Source organism: Camellia sinensis, chromosome 6 (assembly GCF_055761805.1).
Source record: "Camellia sinensis isolate YWXY chromosome 6, ASM5576180v1, whole genome shotgun sequence".
In the NCBI taxonomy this organism is placed as follows: domain Eukaryota; kingdom Viridiplantae; phylum Streptophyta; class Magnoliopsida; order Ericales; family Theaceae; genus Camellia; species Camellia sinensis.
This window is the reverse complement of record NC_138966.1, coordinates 169,424,326-169,437,564: the sequence shown is the minus strand read 5'-3', so window position 1 is coordinate 169,437,564 and position 13,239 is coordinate 169,424,326.

Here is a 13,239-nt window from a genome sequence, read left to right as displayed (position 1 = left end):
TTATTTTTTGCTAACTTTGAGTATTAATTAAGGTGGGACCCAAGCGTTATTTTTAGCATTTCTAATTGAGTTCATGTTTAATGTTGCGTAATGAATAAATTCATGTATTTGGTTGCTCAAAACCATTTTCCGGATGAATGAGAATTCAACACGCATTTTCGGATTCATAGAAATGTATTTTGGTGGGTTTACTACTGTAGACCGCCCTGAACTCGCTACGCACGCGAAGGCGCGAATTGGGTTCATAGCTACTACAATTCAAACTCCTGTCACGGTTCTGAATCTAATCTCACAAAGTGCAATGTAAGACTGATAAATCACCAAAGAGTCCAAATCCGGCAAATCGTTTTGGAAAATCGATTTTAATCAAAAAGTGCCAAACATTGACTGTTTTGCCAGATTTCAGAGTCGCTATCTAAATATTTTGTTTTGGAAAATTTAGGAAACCCTGACTCGTAACAAAGGCTACGTGTCCGTCATCACTAAAGTTGCCTCAGCTCGGGAACTTGGGTACGAGAGGGAAAGGTCCTGAAATGCGCACCCCCGCTTGCCCGATCAAAGATCGGCCTCTACTAACATAATATATTGTTTTTGAAAACACATGTGTTCTTATTCCGGTTTAGTAGCTAACTTTTCTATGTGATGCGCACAGCACACAAGTATAGACTAAATCACTCAATTTGGAACAAAACATCTCATGCTTGTTTTTCGAAAATGGTTTGGAATTGCTACTCGCAAGTAGGCTAAAGCGCGGATTTACCACCAAACAAGGTGGGCTTAAAACAACATGATTTTCCACTTCAAGTGGGCTTAAAACTCGCATTTGATGAATTGTCCCAATTCAAGCAATGAAGCCTTCATCCACAGGCATTCATGCAGTTACAGCAATTAAGCAAATAGCCTCATGGGAAGCATGCTATCATGGCAACACTTACACACCTGTAAGATGCTAAAGCATAAACACTTACAGTGTACTCCGAGCCAAAACAGAAAATTAGTTAGAAATCAATGCATGGTCCTAGCTATGTCAACGATGCCTAATGCAACACATACAAAATGCGACTAAATAGGCTCGGCTATCCTAAGATGGCATATGAGTACAACACTTGATAACATGCTTCGAAACACGTATTCAAGTAAGTATTGAAATTTAATACGATTTGAATGATGCGTCGAGCCCAGTGCATGCAATACGAATGAATGATGTACGAATGCAAAGCATAAGTATGCTAATTGAAACATGCCCTAAAATTAACCATCAAAAACTGGTAAATAAAAAGGAGAAAGACGTGGGGTTGGAAGACATTCACATACACGCACACTTATTACAACATTTGCCCTCTCGACGGAGGGTCTAAATGAAATGAAAGCTAACTAGCTACGCTAATTAAGCTAACTATTACAAATCACAACTAATTAACTAACTAGTTAACTAATTACAAACACAAATGAATAGCTAAACGCATTAACTATCTAAGTATAGAACCCAACGAATTAACCATCTAAGCAAAGCAGTTAAAAGGAGCCTCGGGGCGAGGAATGCATGTATGCTCGGTTGCTTCCTCCCAAAATCCTATCGACTTGCCACCGGTTGCCTCTATTTGCATTTGCTTTGATTCTGAACACCAAACCAATTCCCAGACTACTTCTGCTCCAGAACAAGAACAACTTTGGACCATCTTCAAGCTGGTGGACTGTCAGCCACCAAAGGAGGTTGTAGGCCACTTGTCGGCCACTTAAGGAGGCTGTATGCCACTTAAAGTGGCCGGTCGGCCACTTCCTCTGGCCGGTCAGGCAGTTGCTTCTGCACACTTCCATTTTGCTGCAAACAGAGTTCAATAAGGGTAAAGCAAGGCATTTGCAGGGTATGTGTGTACAACCACCCTCTTTATCATTTCTCAAGCTCAAAGAAGTGCAATACTCGACTCTCGGGCCACTAACCGAGCATCGCAATGCACGATGGCCGAGAAGCCAAGTGTGTACAAGTTTATGAATGCACAAGTAACACACAAGACTCAAGAGACCTCCACCCTATCATGCACAATCAAAGGGGACGGCGACTAAGAAATGAGGCACGTTTTATCACTTCGAGTATGAAACGTCCCTCATTTCTCATGTTTGGATTAATGTCCGATCCAAACACATGCAATGCATCACAAACATGCAAACAACATGCTTATCTATCAATGCTAGAGTGGCATGCACAAGGCTCTATCATGTAAGCAATGCATGCAAAACATGTTAATGGACTAAGAGCACTAAATCAAATGAAGAACATTACACATGAGGCATGCGCTATCAATCCCAAATAGTCACACCACATATGGACAGACCTACATCATGCCAAAACAGTGGCAAAATCATGCTGGAAATGAAGCACTAAAAGCTACAACAACATACTCATGCATTGGCTCGCAAGCTAGGCATTAAACACAACTCTCAAACACAATGAAAGAGTGATGAATAAGAGAGTATGGCAAGGCTATATGCTCTGAAGTAACATGTTAAATGATGCCGTATCACATGAACATCGCAAATCAGGCATGCTAGAAGGCCTAAGACACAAGGCTAGTAAAGAGCACTACTCAAGAGGCATGCGATATCGAGCTTAAACAACCAAACCAGCCCAAAACAGTGCTACAACATGGAAAATCAGTAGCAAAAACATGCTCAAACCTAGGCTCAAAAGAGTAGAAAATCATGCTCCTTTCATAGCTCACAAATAAGGCACAAAAGCACAACTCTCAAAAGCTCTCAAGGAGTGAAAGAAGTGAGAACATGACACATGTATATGCTCTGAAATAATATGTTAAATGATGCCAAGACATGAAACCATCACAAGTATAGCATGCTATAGTGCTCAAAACTCAAGACTAGCTAAGGCACTTGGACCATAGCCATATTAAGCAAGCCCCAAAGGACTAAGATGACTCAAAACAGTCCTAAGGCAGGTCAAAACAATGCTAGAAACATGATGGAGTGTAGCAAAAACAAGCTAGCATGGTAAGCCAAAACACTAAGCATGCAAGGCCAATGAGTAGGATTACACTACAAGTACCAAAACCAAGCAAGAGGTGACTCCACCAACCAAAATTAGAGTTGAAGCATATTAAATAATGGCCAAAAACATGCTGGAGTGGAGCCAATACATGCTAGAATTAGAGGCATAAAACATGGAGCATGTTAGGCTAGCAAGGAGGATTACACTACAAGTGTAAGATGCAAAAACCAATGACCAAACCAACCAAAAATAGAGTCATGGCAGGTCCAAAAAGTCATAAAAACATGCTTGGACTAAGCTTCAAAAAGGGAGAAATACATGTTCATATATTAGGCCACCAATACAAGCAAACAACAATACAAGGAGAGGGGATCACCCCCTCCTATTTTGGGTCCCAAAACACACTTTCTACCACTAAAATTCCTCTGGAATTCAGTGGTGAAAAGGCCAAACAGAGGTGATCTCAAAGGCTTTAAAGAGAGCATAAAATAAAGCAAAACAAGCCACAAATGGGGTAGACCACCCCTAACTCAAATAATACCTCAAACAAACATCTTAAACACTTAAAAACAAAAGTTTTTATAGTTGAAAGCTTGGCCTAAAACAGCATGAAAAGATGGCCAAATGCTTAAACAAAACAAAGCTTTAAAAGGGGCTAGTCTCTTAACCTTGAAGAACTAAGGCAAGACAGCAACTTCAGCAACAATCTTGAACCAAAACCAATGCCAAGACCTCAAAACAAGCTCCAAGGGACCTCAGCTCCAAAATGAAGGTGTTTGAGTAGGTGTTTGTGTGCAAAAGTGTGAAGAAACAACACTTTTAGGCTATATATATATATATATATATAGAGAGAGAGAGAGAGAGAGAGAGAGAAATATAGAAAGAGAGTAAATTTTTGTTCTCAAAAAATTCTAAACCCCTGGAAAGGGAGAGAGAGCTTCCCTCTTATAGAATATCAAGCATCAAGCTTGGTGCAATCCCACCATACACGTGTATGGAGGATGCCTTCTATGCCTAACAGCTGGCACAGCTGGCAATAAAAATATCTGCAAAAGTAAGAAAATGGCCGCCGGCCACTTAAAGTGGCCTACAGGGAGAAAAAATGGCCTACAACCACCAAAAGTGGCCGACAGCCTCTCGCCTCCCTCTAAGCAAGAGGTAAAAAGATATGGCACAAAAACAAACCAAAATGAAGAGATCCAAGAGGCCACAAGACAAGGCACTCAGCCAGAAGCCCCGAAAACTAGCCTACGGGCCACTACAAGTGGCCTATAGGAGGAAAAAGTAGCCTACAACTACAAAAAGTGGCCTACAGGCCCCTCTCTCCCATCAGGCAAAGGCACTAAGGCAAGACCCCAAAAACAAACCAAAAAGAAGAGAGTTAAGAGGTTCTGAGACAGGGCACTCAGCCGAAAGCCCCGGAAACTCAAAACAAGCATAAACATGCGTGATCATCGCGTTCACAAACGATGACGTCTGAGTCTTAAGGTCGGTCAAAAATGGGGTGTCTATAACTACACATTTTTGAAATGTACTTGTCCCACATTGGAAAGGCTTGAGGAATTGTTTGGATTTATAAACCTTAGCATTGGATACTTGGGATGGGCCCCAAGTGGTACCAAAGTTTGTGGAAGAGTGAGGTTATGGGTGAAGTGGGCTAGACCCATTGGACCCAAAATTAAAACCACACACGCACGCCGCCGCTTTACCTGGGTTTGGGCCCGAGTGCGTGGTGTGAACTTGGGTTGGGCTTGTCCAACCCAATACTTATCTTTTTGGCCCAAAAACTTTTGAACTTTATTTATTTATTTTTATTTTTGGTTTCAAAAATCAAAATGAATTGGTCTAGAATTTTTCTTCACCCAAACAGGTCCCTTACAGGTCCATGCCACTCGAACTGGTTTAAAAGGTTCAAATAGGTTTCTACCTGTTGCATTCCAACCGAATCTGTCCAAATAGATTGTCTATCTATCCGACCAGTTGCCTATCTGTTGGCACCTGTTCGAAACAGCCACCTTTCTGTCTATATAAAGCATGCTTCCAGCAGTTCATTTTATTCAATTTTTCTCTCAGATTTTTGTCCTTCTTTTCTTGTTCTTCCTGTGCTCTTGTATCAGTTTCTTCATTTATTTTTAGGAAGAAAGATAGAGAGTTTGCAATAGAGTTTTGGTTCGTCAGACTTAAATTTGTAGCGCTGCAAATTTAAGTGTTATACGTTGTATATTGGGAAGTAGACGTCGGTAAAACTCGAAGCACCGGAGCGAAGGCGAAATCTACTGTCCAACACAAGCCTCGACATTAATTTCTGTAAGCATTTAATTCGGGGAATAATTTATATAATTATTTTATTTTATTGTTTATTTAATTTATACATTTAATTTACACACATACATCTTTGTGGGTTCCAACAATCTTAAAGTAGATTTCTATTTTCATTTATTTATATGACAGACAGACAAATATTTTGTTTCGGGAAATTAAATTGTAGTAATATACTGTTTAATTTCTTAAATAGTAGTAATATACTGTTTAATGATTTCTTTAATAACATAGTAGTAATATACTGTTTATCATTGGAATTTTGTTACAAAATATTTTTTCTGTATATTTTGTGTATTTTTTTTTTGTGTATAAATTTGTGATTGGTACAATTTTTATTTTGTCAGAATTATGACAACTGAATCTAACAATACTGAGACTGTTATTACTCAAACTCCCACACCTGTTGTGCCAGTGATGACTCCGGCAGTACCGATAAATCATAGGGAGAAGCCAGAAAAATTCAATGGTAATGATTTTAAAAGATGGCAACCAAAGATATTTTTTATCTTACCACATTAAATTTGGCTCGCTTCACTCATGAAAAGACACCGGCACTGAACGAGGGAGAAACTGACTAGCAAGTGGTTGCCGCAGTCAATGCATGAAAACATGGTGATTTTCTGTGTCGAAATTATATCCTTAATGGGTTGGACAATACACTGTACAATGTGTATAGTGTGAAAAGCACAGCTAAAGAACTGTGAGAATCTCTGGATCATAAGTATAAGACAGAGGACGCCGGTACAAAGAAATTTGTTGTCGGCCGTTTTCTGGATTTTAAAATGATGGATTCCAAAATGATTATTAGCCAAGTTCAAGATCTCCAATTGATTCTCCATGACATACATACGGAAGTAATGGTTCTCAATGAATCTTTCCAAGTAGCGGCAATCATTGAAAAATTGCCACCATCTTGGAAAGAATTTAAGAATTATCTTAAGCATAAATGCTAGGAGATGAAGTCGGAGGAACTGATAGTGCAGCTCTGAATTGAGGAGGTCAACCGAGGTTCCGACAAGAAGTCAGGAAACCATGTCATGCAGGCTAAAGCAAATGTTGTGGAACATGAACATGGATCAAAGTTCAACAACAAGAAGTGAAAACAAGATGGCAATGGTCCCAAACAAGGATCCACTAGTAAGATCAACAAAGGGATCAACAACGGGTTCAACAAGCGGTTCAAAGGCAAGTGTTTTGTGTGCGGCAAAGATGGGCATCGCGCTAAGGATTGTCACGTTCGCAAGGACGAAGGGAGTTCAAGCAAAAAGCCAGCACAAGCCAACATAGCCGAGGATTTTTATTTTTCTGATGGAGAGGCAGACATCAATCTTGCTGCAGTAGTCTCTGAAGCAAATTTGGTTGGCAATCCCAAGGAGTGGTGGGTGGATACTAGAGCAACCCGCCATGTCTGTGTAGATAAGAAGATGTTCACAACCTACAAAGTGGTGGAAAGTGGGGAACAACTTTTTATGGAAAACTCCTCTACATCAACTGTAGAAGGACAAGGAAAGATTGTGCTGAAAATGATCTCGGGGAAAGAACTAACTCTTAACAATATACTTCATGTACCAGAAATTCGCAAGAATTTGATTTCTGGGTCATTGTTGATCAAGAATGGGTTTAAATTACTCTTTGAATCTGATAAAGTTGTACTTTCTAAGAGTGGAATGTATGTGGGCGAGGTTACATAAGTGATGGGCTTTTTAAGCTCAATGCAAATACTATTGTACCTAATTTGGCTTTTAATAATAAGAACACATCTTCTGTTTATATTGTTGTGTCTTCTTTCTTATGGCATGGTAGATTAGGACATGTTAGTTTTAATTCTTTGCGTAGACTTGTTGCTTTAGAATGTTTACCTAACTTAGAATTTGATCCGAATCATAAAAAATTTATTGAATTTGGTATTTATTGAAAAATTTTCAATTTGGTATTTATTGAATTTGATCCGAATCATAAAAAATTAATAAATACAAAAACAAAACTAAATTTTTGTTTTTTTTTATTTTGTTGTATTTTTGGTATTTATTGAATTTTTTAAATATTTTTTTTCACGAAAATTATACTTTTTAAGTGTATTTATGTTAGGTGTGTCTAAATTTTTTATAAAAAAAAACTACTTAAAATATTTTAAAAAATTCAGTAAAAACAAAAAAATATGAAAAACAAGAAAGTAGAATTTTCTGAAAACTGTTTTCAAAAAACTGAAAACAAACATAGTGATTCACCGTATACACAAACACGCATGTATGTACAATATGATATATAAATTGTATATATACATAGAAAAAAAAATTATATACCATAGAAGCAATCTTGAATAGGATGAAAAAGTTTTTTTAGTTCAAAATAGAAAAAGAATGCAAAATGAGAGAATATGATATATATTTTTTATAACGAGAGACTATTTTATGTATAAAATTGTATATATATATTTAAAGTATTATGACAAATACTATATTTCACAAAAATAAAAAGAACACAGCCGCTATAGTCTTCTTCTAATTTCATTCTTAACTGCGAGTTTAGTATGGTAACGAGTTGGTAAGTGAGAGAGAAATGATGAGAGAGAGAGAGAGAGAGAGGGATCCGCAGAGGAGAGAGAGTGAAAAGTCGGTGAAAATAAATTCAAGCATACGGCTAAAATTTATTTAGCCCTCGTTTGGTTTTCATTTTGGGACTAAAAAAACACAAAAGTCAAAAATAAGCTACATAAGTTAATAAGACAAAATATCACATCCAAGTCATAGTCATTACATTTTTTTCTCACAAAAGTCAAAAAAAATCCAAACCAAACGAAGTTAAAAAAGCCAGGCTAAAAAAGTCTCAACACAAAAAAGTTGGCTATATTAGCCAATGCCAAACAAAGCTTTAGGCAGCGTCTGGTTGGTTGTGTTTTAGAATTATAATTTCAATCCAAAAATTTTTTAAATTTATAATTAAATAATTTTTTTCAAAACTCAATTCAAAAATTATTTTTAAAATTCATAATTAAACACTCAATTCAAAACTCAAAATCAACTCTTTTCAAAACTCTATTTCTTAAATATATATATATATATATATATATTTTATTTATTTATTTATTTTTTTTAGAATTATGATTTGAATATGAAGTCATATTTTGAGTTTTAAGTTATTAGTTGAGTTTTGAAAAGAGGAAATTTGTTTGATTATGAGTTTTGGGAAGAAAAAAAATTGAACTATATTTTGAATTTTGAGTTGTAGTTTGAAAAAAAAAAATTTGTTAGTGAAAATAATGTTGGAAAATGGCTTTTGAAACTTTTGAAAAACCTTATTTTTTGCTAACTTTGAGCATTAATTAAGGTGGGATCCAAGCGTTATTTTTAACGTTTTTTATTGGGTTCATGTTTAATACCGCGTAGTGAATAAAACCATGTATTTGGCTGCTCAAAACCATTTCCGGATGAATGAGAATTCAACACACGTTTTCGAGTTCGTAGAATTGGCTTTAGGTGGATTTCCTAAACATTTGTTAAATGTGCTTGTCCCACATTGGAAAGGCTTAAGATCTTGAATGGGTTTATATACTCTAACTTGAGATACTTGGGACGGGCCCCAAGGGATACCCAAGTTTGTGGAAGGGTGAAGTTATGGGTAAAATGGGCTATACCCATTGGACCCAAAACCATGCCCGCCGCCGCCGCCATCCGTTCGAGCGGGCTAGGCGTGGCTTTGTCCAACCTAATACTTATCTTTTTGGGCCAAAACTTTTGTAATTTATTAATTTATTTTTAATTTTGTTTGGTCCAAGTTTTTTTTTTTGCACCCAAATAGGTCCCAGACAGTTTTCTATCTATTGAATTCCACCCGAATAGGTTCAAAGAGTTCAAAACATACCAAACAGATTTTCTATCTGTCCAAATAGTTGCCTATCTGTGGGCACCTGTTTGGAATAGCCTTCTTTCCTCCTATAAATAGACTGCTTTCCAACAATTCTTTCCATTCAATTTTGGAGAGCTTTTCTTCTTTCTTCTTCCTCTTTTCGTCCTCTTATTTCTACATCTATTCTGCATTTAATTTTAGGAAGAAAAAGAAAGAGTCACAACAAAGTTTTAGTTCGATAGGCTTGATTTTGTAGTGCTGCAAATCAAGTAGTAGTTGTTACATCCTGGGAAGTAGACGTCGTTAAATCTCAAAGCACCGGAGTGAGGGCAAAGTCTACTTTAAGGAGATTGTGTGCAACACAAGCCTCGTTTTTAATTTCTGTAAGCGTTTAATTCAGAATTTAATTTATATAATTATTTTCTGAATTATTTTATTTTGTTGTTTATTTTATTTACACATTTAATATGCACACACATCCATTGTGGGTATAACAAATAAATGCAAGCATACAGCTAAAATTTATTTAGGTAGCATTGGGTTGGTTGTGTTTTAGAATTACAATCTTAATCAAAAAATGTTAAAATTTATAATCAAATAAAAATTTCCAAAACTCAAAACTCAATTCAAAAATTATTTTTAAAACTCATAACTAAACACACAATTCAAAATTCAAAATCAACTCTTTTCAAAACTCTATTTTTTTTAAATTATTTATTTATTTATTTTTTGGAATCATGATTTAAATATAAAGTCGTATTTTGAGTTATGAGTTATGAGTTGAGTTTTGAAAAGATAAAATTTGTTTGGTTATGAGTTTTGAAAAAAAAAATTGAACTATTATTTTGAGTTTTGAGTTATATTTTGAAATTTTTTAGATTTTTTTTAAAATATTTAAAAAAATTCTTAATTTTATTTTTTTAGGGTAAATATTTTATATTTTAAATATTTATTTATTTGTTTTAACGTGCTCTATATTTTATACATTTGTGTGCTCTATTTTTTAAAAAATATTTTAAACATTTTAAAATTTAGAAAAAAATTATTTTTTATTTTTAAAAATATTTTATTTTATTTTATAAATATATTTTAAAATATTTTAATTTTTTTTTGTTATGTGTTTGGTTACGATTTGTGTGTGAAGTTTTAAAAGTAGTATGGAGTTTTGAATTATATATTTTGTTATTAGTTTTGAAAATAGTTTTTGAGTTGAGTTTTAAGTTATGTGTTTAATTATGATTCAAATGTAGAGTTGTGTTTTAAGTTTAAAATATTAAAATTAAAAAAAATTAAAATATTTACAAAATAAAATAAAATATTAAAAATTAAAAAAAAAATATTTAAATAAAAATTATATATTTAAAACAAAAATAATTTTTTTTACACTTTTTTTAATATTTAAAAAAAAATAAATCTAAATTTTTTTAAAATACAACTCAAAATTCAAAAACTTAAAACTTAAAACTCTTTTCAAAATTCAAAATTCAAAATTCAAAAACTTTTTTCAAAACTCATAACCAAACAAATTTTTTCTTTTCAAAACTCAACTCACAATTCCACAATTAAATTACAATTTCACACTCAAATCATAATTCTAAAATTAAACCAAACGGAACCTTATTTTTTTGTTTTCTTTATATATATATAGTATGTGTTGTTCAAAAGATAAGTAACTTTTTTTTTATCAAACTCATGATTTTAGGATTGTTTTGGGAAGTAAGTTAAAAAGCTGACTTTTTTTTAAAAAAAAATTATTAAAAAACGTGTAAAAATATAGAAATGACGTGACCTAAAAAAACTAAAAATCCAAAAAATTAGCTTTTAATCAGGTTTCCAAAACAGGTCATAGTTTTAACTCTTATCATTATCTTAATATAATTTTTATATATACACCAACAATAAAGGTATTTTGAGAAAACCCAAGATGTGGAGACGTCAACACTATCACAAGCCTTTATATATAGGAAAATGCATGGCACTTGTTAATATTGGGAGTGTGAGAAAAATTATATTGAAAAAGTGTAAAAAGATTATAAAATATTTTGAAATTCATAAAAAGTGTATTGCATTTAATAATAAATGTCTTGATATTGACGTATCTTTTTCCTATGTTCTAGGGACACTTGTTAGTAAGATCCTTATATATATATATATATATATATAATAGTATAGATATATAATATGGACCCATATATATATATATTACTTAACACATATTTCAGCTAAAGCTTATTTTGGGATGTAACTTTTTTTGGCTTATTGCAAGGGATGACAAGCCAGACGATTGTCAAGTGGCGGGAGGAAGGGATTTTTAGTTGGGAGGGAGGGGGTTTTGCTTAATGAGTTAGCAGTTATGACAATTACCAAAGCTTGGGATTTGCCAAATTTAACAGCTACTTATAACCAACCATTGGAGCACGCTTTTCATCTCCAGCTGCCAAATTATGGCAATAGTAGCACCAATGGCAAATTATTGGAGATGTTCTTAGTAATTATTGTTAGAATGCGTCCAACATCGCCTAAAATTGCCACATCTGTACTGATTATGAGGCTCCAATTTTCCTCTTCTTAATACCTAAGGTTTAAGGTGAAGTGTGTGTTGAACTTTTCAATTTAGTATCAAAGTTTGGTTGGGCCTGTAATTGGTGTGCTGTTTGTCCAGCTACTATATGTTGTGGTCCAGGAGGGTGTATTGGAATGTGTTACACATCACTTGGAATTGCCCCATCTGTACTGGTTATAAAGTTTCAATTTCCCTCTCCTTAATACTTGAATTTTAATGAAAAATATGGGTTGAAATTTTCAATTATTATCAAATAAAATTGGACCTCACTTTTATCTGTTTTTATCATATAATAAAATTTTAGGAATTTTCTCCAATCTACATACTGGATAGAATAAGTGTTGCGCCATGTGAGGCTTACGACAAGTCTCACACCAACGATCTGAATTTTTTAGTTTATTCAATTATTTGTGTTAATCATTTATATGAACAATTAAATTAATTTAATAATTATAATAATATATTTGCATGAAATTTATTTGCCGGATTGATAACTTTCAAAATAGATTATTTACAAATTTTATAAAATAATTATTAAATTTATTTAGTTTTTTTATATGAATAAGTTACCTGTATAATTAAATAAAATAAACTAGATCTTTAAAATAAAATTGATAAAAGACCTCACATGTCAAACAGCATCTCCAAGTCAGATGGGACGGAAGTCTCCCTAATTTTCCTCGTTGCTCTTGATTAGTTTGCTACGGTGGTAAAATGACGTCAGTCTTTTGCTCAGAGTCATTAGTCGCTAAACACGTCAAAACAAAGGAAACTAGGAGAAATGACATCAGTCTTCACACCAGTTCAATTTAGATAGGTGTTCAGTTGTCGCCAGGAGACAAAGGAAAATATTTTGGAGTTTTAATTTATGAATTTTATAGTTTTAATGTGTATGTGAAATTTATTTGATGTGATATTTTGACTTTAATTTTTTTATATATTATTTTTCACCTTATTACATTCTAGTTTTAGAGAGATGTATCATTGTTGAAGAGACAAATAAGTAATAGAACTCACTATTTCAATTATGTCTCGTTTGGGAACATGTTTTTTTAGTATATTTTTAGTTTTTTTGATTAAAATATGATGTAAAAAAAATTAGTATGTTTGAGATGACTTTTTAATTTTTTTCAAAAAGATATGTAAAAATAAAGAGAGAATGAAATCTTTAACTTTTTTATATAAGTTATTGACTTTTTAACTTTTTTAATGAATTTTAACTTTTAAGCTAAAAAATAATATTATCAAACAAGGCCTTAATAATACTGAAATTAAGACACCACCTACATTTGCCCATGGGGGCAATGAATAATTTCTTGAAACTAGTCTGATATTATGAAGATGCGGTTGAGATCAAGAGTTCCCAAATATTTTCATATCATCGTACGGAGACATAGATAATAATAAGGTTAAATTATTAATAAATTTTAATAATTGAACTTAATTCTTATCAAATTTTATTGAAAATAAGTTTTAATACAATCGTTACTAAAAATAATTTTTTGTA